Here is a 10347-nt window from a genome sequence, read left to right on the forward strand (position 1 = left end):
AAGTGTATTTTTTTTTTTGTTATTCGTTCATAATTTAACATATCGTAGAAATCCGGGATGCCACTTGCCGGCGCGTCGCGTGCTGCTCGCTAGGGGGCAGTATATCGCTGCGTATCGGCAGACGTGCCCCGCCGCCGCCGCCTTTGTCTCCTTTGTATCGCGGGGCCTCGTTTCGCCGAATGGCTTCGATTATTTCTCTGTTCCTTATTTAAAACTCGCACGCATCCCACCTTTATTGTTTATGCGCCTTGAGAGTAAAAGCGTTATCGTTCTTTCAAGATGAAGCCGTCGGCCGTTGGTCTTATTTCTCCGCGTCAGACATTTCAAGTTGCAGGTTTAGGAAGGCTTTTATTTATTAAAAATAAGGATTTGTGCTGTGTACATCTGTACAGGCTATAAAAATACCACCCCTGAAATGCGGATTTGAAAAGCCTAAAGACATTACTATGTTAAAAGTATGAAGAAATAGATGATACCATTTTATAACGAATGCATACTTCAGTCAATCAAATCGTCTGTAAGGTAGTATGGCATTTTGTGGTATGGAGTTTCTGTAGACCGGCTCTGTTATGTAAATTCGGTGTCTTCAACGTCTTTTCGTTGACACTTTTCACAATAGATGTGCTAAACGCCACAAAAACGATCTAAATGTAACAAACCACTTAGCCATTTAGCTGGGAAAGGTGTGTGACAGCACAGCAGGAATATACAGAATTCTGATTCTTTTTTTATTTGATTGGCTGGTTCAGGTTTGAAATTGATTGTAATCTTCATTGTCCATTCATAGATTTTCCTGTGATCCCATTTTCCGGACCTTTTTTATAAGTATGCTCAGTTTATTAATGATTAGTAATTGAGGATGTTAACAATTGTTCGGGTTATGTAGAGTTGCATGAAAAAGTTATTAGCGTTAACGAGAAATTGTCTATGTTTAATTTTTTTTTTCCTGGGGTCGAGGTCTGCTTTCTCTCCAGAAATCTGACTCCTCAACACCACAAGCAGGAATCTTTCCAAGGCCCTCAAATCTCCCGTGAAAGGCCTTGATTCACGTGTCATTGTTTTCTCGCAGTCAGGACGGTGGGACAGGTTCCACTGCCATTGTCCCTGTGCACGAGTGATAGGACTTTGCTCGCAGCAGACAACTGGGTCTTTATGACAGGAAGAGAACTACAGTCTTTACAGCCAGTCTAAAACAACAATAATAATAATAAAACAAAACACTTCCCCTAACATATAGCGGTGATCACGGACCACACGGCCTCCTTCCTGATAGCGGCTCTTTGATTGTATGTTAACGACGGCCCCCGGGGGCTTCAGCTCAGTCCTATTGGGGGATGAACCTAAGCAGCTCTCACATCACATCTGCCTTAATTAATCCAACATTAGACACTCAAGACCCCCGACTTTTTGGAAAAAGCGTGCTGCTCGAATCTAATTATTTTCCCTGTTCCTCTGAGCAGATGACAGTCCTGTGCAGCCTTGTGGCTGGCTTTTTCAATGCTGCTCTCGCTCTCGCTCTCTCTCTCTCTCTCTCTCCCTCTCACACACACACGCTCCCTCTATCTCTCTCTCCTTCAGTATCTCCCAGTCTCACTGTCTGTATCTCTCTCAGTCTCATGCGCTCTCTCGCTCTCTCTCCCTCACCGTGTCCCTAAGTTTGCCGGAGCAACACCTGGTACAGGGAAAGCCCCCCCGCTCCTTGTCGGTATGGGCGAGCTCTCCCCGCGCGTCAGCGTCTACCTGCCGAGCTGAGCCAGCTACGCCGGGAGGGATGTGCATGTGGCTCCCAGCCCGCCGGGGTCCAGCCTGACCGTACGCCAGCTCCGCTCTCGCTCTCTCCGTCGTCTTCACTGCGCTTCAGTAGCACGGTAACCCACATAAATCAGCTGTGGACTGAGGCGAGGCGACCTTACAATCTGAGGCGTATCGCGGTCAGTCATCAGCAGACGACGGCGGTGGCGGCGGCTGGATCTCGCCCAGGCAGGAGGTCTCTTTCGGAGCGGGACAGAAAGGGTAAGCTGCTTCCGTGGATGTGGATTTGTGAAGATATTCCTGTTCTTTTTTCTTTCTTTTTCACCATCCCTCACCACCAACGCCACGGTGTCAGAAAAAAAAAAATGCATGTTCCCAGCATGTTGAGCCGCAGACGTCGCAGGTTTTTCCCGTCGCTACGTCTTCGCCTGTGTCCGTGCTGCCTCGGCCGTCGTCCGGCGTGCTGCTGTAGCGCGTTCTCGGAAATCCGGTGATTTTTTTTTTAGTGGGAAGTTCTGGGTGCCGCTGGTGGGATGACAGCTAGATAGCAGGATGGGGGTCGGGAACAGGAGCGCAGGATGCGGCTGAATTTTGCCCGTGTCATGTTTAATAGCGTTCTGTTTCCTTCTGACTCTTTCCCGCGTGTTTGTGAAGATGGGGTGAAAACTGGAATAAGGAGAGAGAGAGAATTCGTACAAGTGGAAAGGCACTATAAATGTCAGGTTTAGTGCACGCCCGGTGGAACTTTTATCTCTTGGCCGGCTGGGGCGATGGGTGCGAAAAGATCCAATCATCGCTTCCAGTCAGCCGTGAGGAATATTAAGGGGAAAACGTGGGAATCTGTCTATGGTAGCGAGGCTTGCGTGAGACCCCCCCCCCCCAACCCCCCCCCCCCCCCCCACCGGACTGCCTGCGTTCTGCGGTGTGCTCTCTGCTGGGTCCATATGCGTCCGTAGGAGGCTGGGAGATAGAAGCATGACTCCAGTCTGCTTTTTTCGGCGTGTCCCTCGTTTTGGGGGTGGCGGGGGGTGCACGGACGCTCTCCATAGAGGGGGAGCCAGATGGAGGCCGCCCGGACAAGCCCCCTCTCTTCCACCCCTGCGTTTCTCTGCCGATGCTGTTTAAACAAGATAAACCAGGTGGCTGGGCATTGGGGGGGGGGGGGGGTCAGTGGGACTGGCTCGCTCCGGAGGATCCTGCATTCCCTACGGCTCCCGGCGGCACATCGGACAGAAAGGTCTGATCCCGTCCTTCTGCTGTCCCACTGCGATGGAAATCAGAAGATATTTGCTGGAGGGAGTTCGATGTACAAACTGGGAATATCATGCCGAATAGGGATACCATCTTGTGTTGGCTTTTGGGCTGTTGAATTTCTTTTTTTTTTAAAAATGTATAACATTTTCTGAACTGGGGGAAAATACGTATTCTACTCCGTCTTCCTTATACTCACAGAGTTTTGAAATCCTTTGACAGCAACTGGAAGAGAATTTGTGTTGAACACAGGTGGTTTAACTCAGGTGTTTATTTTTTTTGCTAAAAGTTTTATTCTTGCCTTTTTTACAAAATAAAAAAGGTAAAAGATGCTGCTATTTTATGATGAAATGTTTTATTTTATTTGGTGTGTGATTTGGATCCTGGTCGTGTGTCTTTAGGAGTGTGTGTATATTTCTAAATTTTGTTTAAATGTATGAATTCTCTTTAAATTGAACTCGTCGTACATTTTCTCTGTGCTGATACATAGAAGTGTGATGGACAATAAATTTAAATTAGATTTTTGTTTGCAGTGCCATTCTTAAAGGTAAAACTAAATGCTAAAATCTGAAATGCGTTCGTCGTAACGCACATCCGTGCTTGGAAGTGTGACAATGGCCTTAAAAATGGTGCACGTGACATTTCCTTTAATGCAGGGTACTGGGTGACGGGGGCCCCGTCCCTTGTCCTGCTTACAGCTTCAGTTCACTGGCTTTTCCCGGCACTAAGCTTCGCGGGGCTGTTTTAATTTGACTGGGGGGGGCGCTACCTCCCCTAGCAGAAGAAAACCTCAATAACACTCGTTGTTTCTCCATTCTGACAGGCTTCATTTTCACCCCCCCCCCCCCACCCCAAATGATATATAATTTGCCCCCTGCTGCTAATGGATTTTTTTTGTGTTTTTTTTTTTTGGAGGCAGGAGAGGCAGGGGTTTGGTGGGGGTGGGGGTGGGGGCAGAGATGGTGCTGGTGCTGGTGCTGAATGGGGGGGGGGTGGCTGACTATTAATGGGGCAGGCGACGTTAATGCTCGGTCTGGAGTGGAGAGGTAGCAGCTGCCGCAGTGACCCTCTAACTGTTTTGCTGTTTCCACAGGACCGACTCGCTTACTCTTGGACATGGGTTGGCAGAAAATCGGCGGGCCGGCGCCGTGCCGGGGATGGCGGTAATGGGATTTCCGAGGGGTCGCCTGTGGAGTGCCCGAATGCAAGGTAAGCCCCTGGTTCAGCAGGCGACATTAGCGTTACGAAACGTAGAGGTGGGATTTTTTTTTTTTTATTTAGTGGTATGTCAGCTTCACCCCAAAACGCACTGTTTTTAATCTCTGTCCGCAGAACGCCTCTGGCACGGCCTCGTCGCGTGACGCAGGCCGTCTTCAATCAATCGTGTGAAAGCCTGCCGCGGTTTATAACTCCCTGCCCATGTCTCTGTCCTCTCGTGGATTCTCTTCGGTGACGGGTATTCTTGGGTGGATAATACGGATCACGTTGTTATTGCTTAAGAATACGCGTAGTCGAGGAGAGTCATTTCGACGACTCCGAGGAGCTTCAGGTCAGGCCGTCTCCAGGGCACCGCCCCCTCCCCCCTCACCGCCGTGACCCGTCGTGGGGGTGGAGCAATGAGACTCACCTCGTGCCCTCACCCATCGGGCTAACGGACGTCTAGCGGCTCTTTGCTGCCACCTATTGTTCATGGGTGCCGCCTGTGGCCTTTTGCCCTTTGTAAGTTTCATGTCAGTCTTTCCTCCCAACAGATGATTCTGTTTTCATAGCTTCGTTATGCAGTTTCTTACAGTGATTTTACATGCTGTTTTTTTTTGTTACCGTACCGATCTAAGCAGATGCTATTTAACAAGCCTTACTTTACTTCGGATTACGACGGATCAGAGTGTTTATCCTCGTTTTTAGACGATGCTGGCGGGGTGTGGGGTTTCGTGGATGGGTGAGTGTAGGGGGGGGATGGTCACTGATCGCATTGTACGTTGGCTAATGACATGGATGCCCGGGTCTTTGTTATTGGCCCGGAGATCAGACGTTGCACTCCAACTTTTTCGATGCAAATTGATTTTTAAATTACATTTATTGCGCCGAATTTCTGCTGTGAGGGATCTGGCGCCAAGAGGCGAGCGAGGGGGGAATGTCCACCGGCTCAGGCTGGATTTATGCGACGAGGGAATCGTGTATTTAAATGATCATAGAACACCCCCCCACCTTGATTGCATGTGCTTAATTTACCGTTTATGAAATAAAATCAGGAATATACCATAATGCTTCATTCAATAGCTCTGACCTAATCTACTGACTCTGGCCAGGGTCCAGCTCTGCTCCTCATTAACCGACACCCTCAATTGACGTTAAAAATTCCGATCAGTCAAGCTGTTATTTCTCATTTAAAACTAGGCCTTCAGTTTAAATATTGATAGATCCCCATTAATGTTAAAGCATTTCATTGTGAGATGCTGTTCAGAAAAATGAGTACAGCACATGCAGCATTGATCTGTGTTTTAAAATTAAATTTAATGTAGTATTATTTTAATATGCTGTAGTATATTTCTGTCCGGCATGTCTCTTAATCTGGGGAGTCACCCTGAAATGAGATCTGAGGCTACTGTAGAAGCTGGTCAGTACCTAGACATTTGGCCAGACCATGCGGCAGCAGCCATTCCAATTTCCGAGCCAAAACAGACATAAACAAACATCAGCTTTTTCTCTAATTCATTATTTTTGTTCTCCCCGCAGAATGCATTTTAATTATTGTAATTGAGTTTCACCACTAGGGGACCCCTGTAGCTGATCGTCGAGCCCTGACAGAGCAAAACACAGAATGCCAGGGAGGTTTTAAGGCTGCATTCAAACGATCGGAGGGTCTCACAACATTGCTGGGGCGGAGCAACATGGATTGAATAACATCGGCGGCCTGTAATGGTTTCTTTGTAAGGTGTCCCATCCGGTGCTTCTAAATGGACTCATGAACATCATATGAATTACAGGGATAAATTATTATGTCTTTTTCAATGTATTACATCCATTTATATTTGGGTCATACACATACAAAGGAAGATTGCATCTAGCTATTTAAGTGGCATACAGAATATTACATCATTATAATATTATTATCTGTAGTGTTTATCTACTATAGAATATATGGTTGTGTGATTAGCCAAGGAGAAAGTGAAACTTCGATCCAGTTCATTTATTTCTTTATTGCGGTCTTTAAAATGTGCTCTTGAATGTAAAAAAGCAAGAACGTTTGTTTTAAGATTTTTAATATATGTTTTATTTTTTTAATAAAAGCTTCTGATTATTATGGGTCTCATTATTTAAAACATGAAATGCCGAAACAGTGATCCCCATTCACCCAGGTTCTGCCTCCTCATCCAAGGGCGTAAACAAACGACATGCTTCCATTTTGAGTAACGACTTCTCAGGGGTGCTGCTCGCGCTAATGCTCGCTCCGACAAGTCCGAGCTTTGTCTCCGCATCCCTCTGAACAAAAACAGGGTTATTCGCTTAAATCAGAATTGAAGGTCCTTCATATGTCTGAATGTATCCCGATTCTAAAATGAGACGCATTTGCGTGAACATTGTGCATCCCGTCATGGCTTTTGATATCCCTCGCGATAGGTGCCCAGTAGCTCAAGAGCAGAAAGCGAAATTGCAATCTCAGGCCGTTAGCCTTCTTGTTGGATATGTACACTTATTCCAAGAATTAGACGACTTGCAGAGGATCCCCGGTTCCTGTTTACCTGCAAGCTGACGCCCTCAGAAATGCAATGGCCCACTATGGAAGCAACATCAGCGAAGAGCGCGATTCACCAAAAAGCCAACGTCCCAGTAGTGGTCCCCAGGATTCCTCTCGTCTCCCTAAGGAGAATGCAGTCTTTCGCGGAACTCCGTGTTGTCTGGGCAGATGCCTGGTGGAATGTGCCGGAAGGAGTTTCACCATCTGGGAGTCGGGGGGTCTGAAAAGGAGGAGCCACCTGCTTTTAACGGACAGCCTAAGGATCACAGAATAACTGCCTTCCTTGGCCTTGTGGCCAGTTGGCTTTTGCACCACCGTCTGGCTGGTACTGTTCCGGGGGGGCCAGCAGAACTTCACGTACGCAAAGGATTACTCGTGCAAGAGTGGCGTGACACGAGAAGTCCTCCCCCCCCGTTGGATTCCATCCTTCACTGATGAAGGCTAAATGGCCTCCCCAGCGAGATGCCGTCTCCGTCACCCCGTCCTCCAAGGCGCTGCCGACCAATGAAAATCCACTGACAGCCTGTTTACCTTCGCTAGCCCTTTGTCGTTATTTTCGAGCACATTTTTGTATCTTGAGCCCTTATTCCTGTTTATATACACAACCAATCGCAATTTTAAGAAAGCCTGAAGGTAGCCAATTAGCGGTGATATACGGCCAGCAGGTCAAAGTTTCAGGGTCGCGTGGGCGAATCAGTAGGAAATTTAAGTGGAATGATTTTTATATATAGACTGATGAACAGCAGGGCAGCTTCCACAGGCAAGTTAAACATTTAGCTTAACGTTTTCTAGCACTATGATGTCGTCCCTAACGGGCCGCATTTGCCCGTTAATTTATTCATTTATTTTCAACCCTCTGGTCCTTCACAGCATCTTTCAGAAGCATAATTTGGTCTCCTGGAATAAGCCCTATAATCAATAGGGAATGTGTTGGATTAGCACATTGCCGAGTCGTACAGCCAAACACAGGGAAACGGCCACCAGCAGTATGTCTAATAGGATGGAGATGAGGGGCAGGGTGCTGTTAAGTGTTACAGCCTATATGTGTGCCTATTTGATTATTAAATCATTAAGTCATTGATCACTTTCCATTGTGATGTGTGAATTCCAATCGTTGTGTTTTCGGTATAGTCCAGGCCTTTAACACGGTCAAACGTGGTGGCAGGCAGGCTTGGCTTTAATTGTAGCCGACTATTAAACACCGCGGTGCCCTCTAAAAGCAGGATTTCATAAAGCAAATGATGTAATAATGTAAAATCAGTTTATGTAATTAAAGATAATAGCCTGAATCCAATTAGAGAAAAGGTAATTACTTTTATTAGAGACTAGAATGCTTTATCTTTTTCAGCCTTTTTTTGTTCATTTTAATTTGTATGTACACTCGCGTAAGTAGTTGATAGCGCAGTAGTTTATGCAGTTGCTGTTATTTTTGTGACTTGATAAGCAAAGTGCGCTTATGTGCGGTGTGGTGCATTCTGGGAGAAGCTGCAGAGATTCTTGCTCCCCATGCTCTTGTGTTACTCTCTCACTGCTCCCCCTGAGAGATGATGTGTTGTTTTGAATGCTGGGGGGGGGGGGGGGGCACAGTGTCCTGGCACCGACCCCCCAACACGAGAAGAGCCAGGCCCCAGGAGCAATCCTGGGAAGAACATTATCCCACCTCCCCCCTGCCCCCCTGGGGAGGAGCAGGGCCCACAGATGATTCATCACACCTCCTAAACGCAGCCCTTTCCCCCAGACCCTTCACCCCCCCTCCCCCATCCTCCCCGTCCCCCGGGGAGACCCCCCCATGAAGAGTGCTCTTAGCCTCTGGTCTGAGCGGGAAGGCAGTCCATCACGAGGAAAAGAACACCGGCAGGAACAGAGGGCGTAAGAAGGTGGGGGGGGGGGGGGGCTCACTGGGTCTACGAGCTGGGAGATTAGATCACCCCCATCGCCCCCCACCCAGGCTGGAGAAGTGATGTCTGTAATGAAAGCAAGCGGTCCGGTGTGGTCATGGCATTACAAATGGCCACAAACAATGAAACAGCGGCAGTAATAATTTGGTGCAGAAATGGTGACGCACCAAGCCATGTGGGGGCGGGGGGGCAGCCATCTATCCTTACGAGGGGGGGGGGGTGTTTCAAGGCCCGGCTCTGGCTCTGAGGGTGGCACACAAAATTTCTGCAGGGGCCTGGATGGTCAGTGTTTGCCTTTTTGACTTTGTTTCTCCTTATTTACCGTAATAAAAAAGACACATGATTGGTTGCCATTTGGGTTGGACCAGGCTCCTGATTGGTTAGCATTTGGGTTGAGCCAGGCTTGTAATTGGTTGGGCCAGGCCAGAGACCCAGGCCTGGACTCCAGAGGTGAGTCAGGTGACTGTTGTTATTTACACTGATTCCTTCCACTTGTCACTTCTTTTGTTTTGTCATGAAACTCAGACCAGATGCTTCCCATCTTCGGCTCCAAACACCCACAATTCGAGATTTCCAGGTCTGCAGTGTTCATTTTTTCCCCTTTTCTTCGTCTAAAAGGTGACCCCACATTCTGAAAGAATGCTTTTCGTTCCCCTATTTTCTGCTCCCTCCCTCTTCACTTCTGCCCAAAACTGGGAATCCCTGACTAAGACTGAAAGCCGGTCCGTCCTGAAATTCCCACATCACACGACTGTCCACCAAGGCAAGAACGATGGCGAGACGAAGTGATCCTCCTGTAATGCGGCTGTGAGCAGCAGGACGGCTGGGAGGGCACACGTGCAGAAATTCAGGGCTGACAGAGAGATTGTGCCAGTAGGAACCAGTCTGTGTGCCGACTCCGCTAAAATAATAAAGTATAATGAAGCTATTGGTACGGAGCAAAGGGCGGGTGCCTCACTCAGAACAAAGAACTCAAATAACTGCATTTTAATCAGGTAATATTTGGTGTAAATGCTGTGAATTGGGTCCGTCTGGTCCCTCCCAACGTGACATGATGGGTAGCAGGATAGGGAATGCCATCCAGCATTTTGGGATCATGGGAGTTTCACTTCTGAGGGCAGAAGGAAAAATGATTGGTTCAGAGAGGTAACCAATCAGATTATAGAAGAGGTGGGCCTAAGCAACCAAAGGAGGTAGGACCAACCAATCAGGTGTCTTGGTCCCACCTCCTATACAATCTGATTGGTTCTCTCTCTGAACTAATCATTTCTCCTTCTGCACTCAGAACATTTTTGTGTAAGTAAAACCTCCTGTTGCCAAAATCATGTGATTTGCTTTCTCTTCCAAAGTCTGCCCATCTCACATTCCTCTTTCCATCCATACACCCCTGACACTCTCGGAGGAATAAACCACTTTCCTCCCTCGCTTGCTTGTCTTGCATAATGATGGATCCTACAGCTGTTCTATTTCATGACAGTGTAATATTTGTAGGGGTGGGCCGCACAGTAATCTCACACCTCCAGGGATGGGGGTTTGAATCCTGCCCCTAATCTCCCTGGGGTGTCTGCATAACCCCCTCCCCGTGTCGTGTGGGTTACTGGCAGGTACTCCACTTCCCTCCCGCAGTCCAAAGACATGCATTTATGCTAACTGTTGCCACGGCGTATGACTATGTCCTCAGTGGCAAGGTGGAACCCCTCTCCGATA

At 47.8% G+C, this 10347-nt stretch overlaps 1 long non-coding RNA gene across 1 annotated transcript; it reads left to right on the plus strand.

The window, feature by feature from the left end:
• The first annotated feature begins 795 nt into the window (after nucleotides 1-795).
• On the plus strand, nucleotides 796-6270 carry LOC111858464 (uncharacterized). Its single transcript, XR_002841589.2, has 3 exons — nucleotides 796-2013; nucleotides 4097-4212; nucleotides 4336-6270. It is a non-coding gene; the product is annotated as an uncharacterized lncRNA (long non-coding RNA).
• The last annotated feature ends 4077 nt before the right edge of the window (nucleotides 6271-10347 follow it).

The sequence above is a fragment of the Paramormyrops kingsleyae genome, chromosome 21 (assembly GCF_048594095.1).
Source record: "Paramormyrops kingsleyae isolate MSU_618 chromosome 21, PKINGS_0.4, whole genome shotgun sequence".
Taxonomy (NCBI): Eukaryota; Metazoa; Chordata; class Actinopteri; order Osteoglossiformes; family Mormyridae; genus Paramormyrops; species Paramormyrops kingsleyae.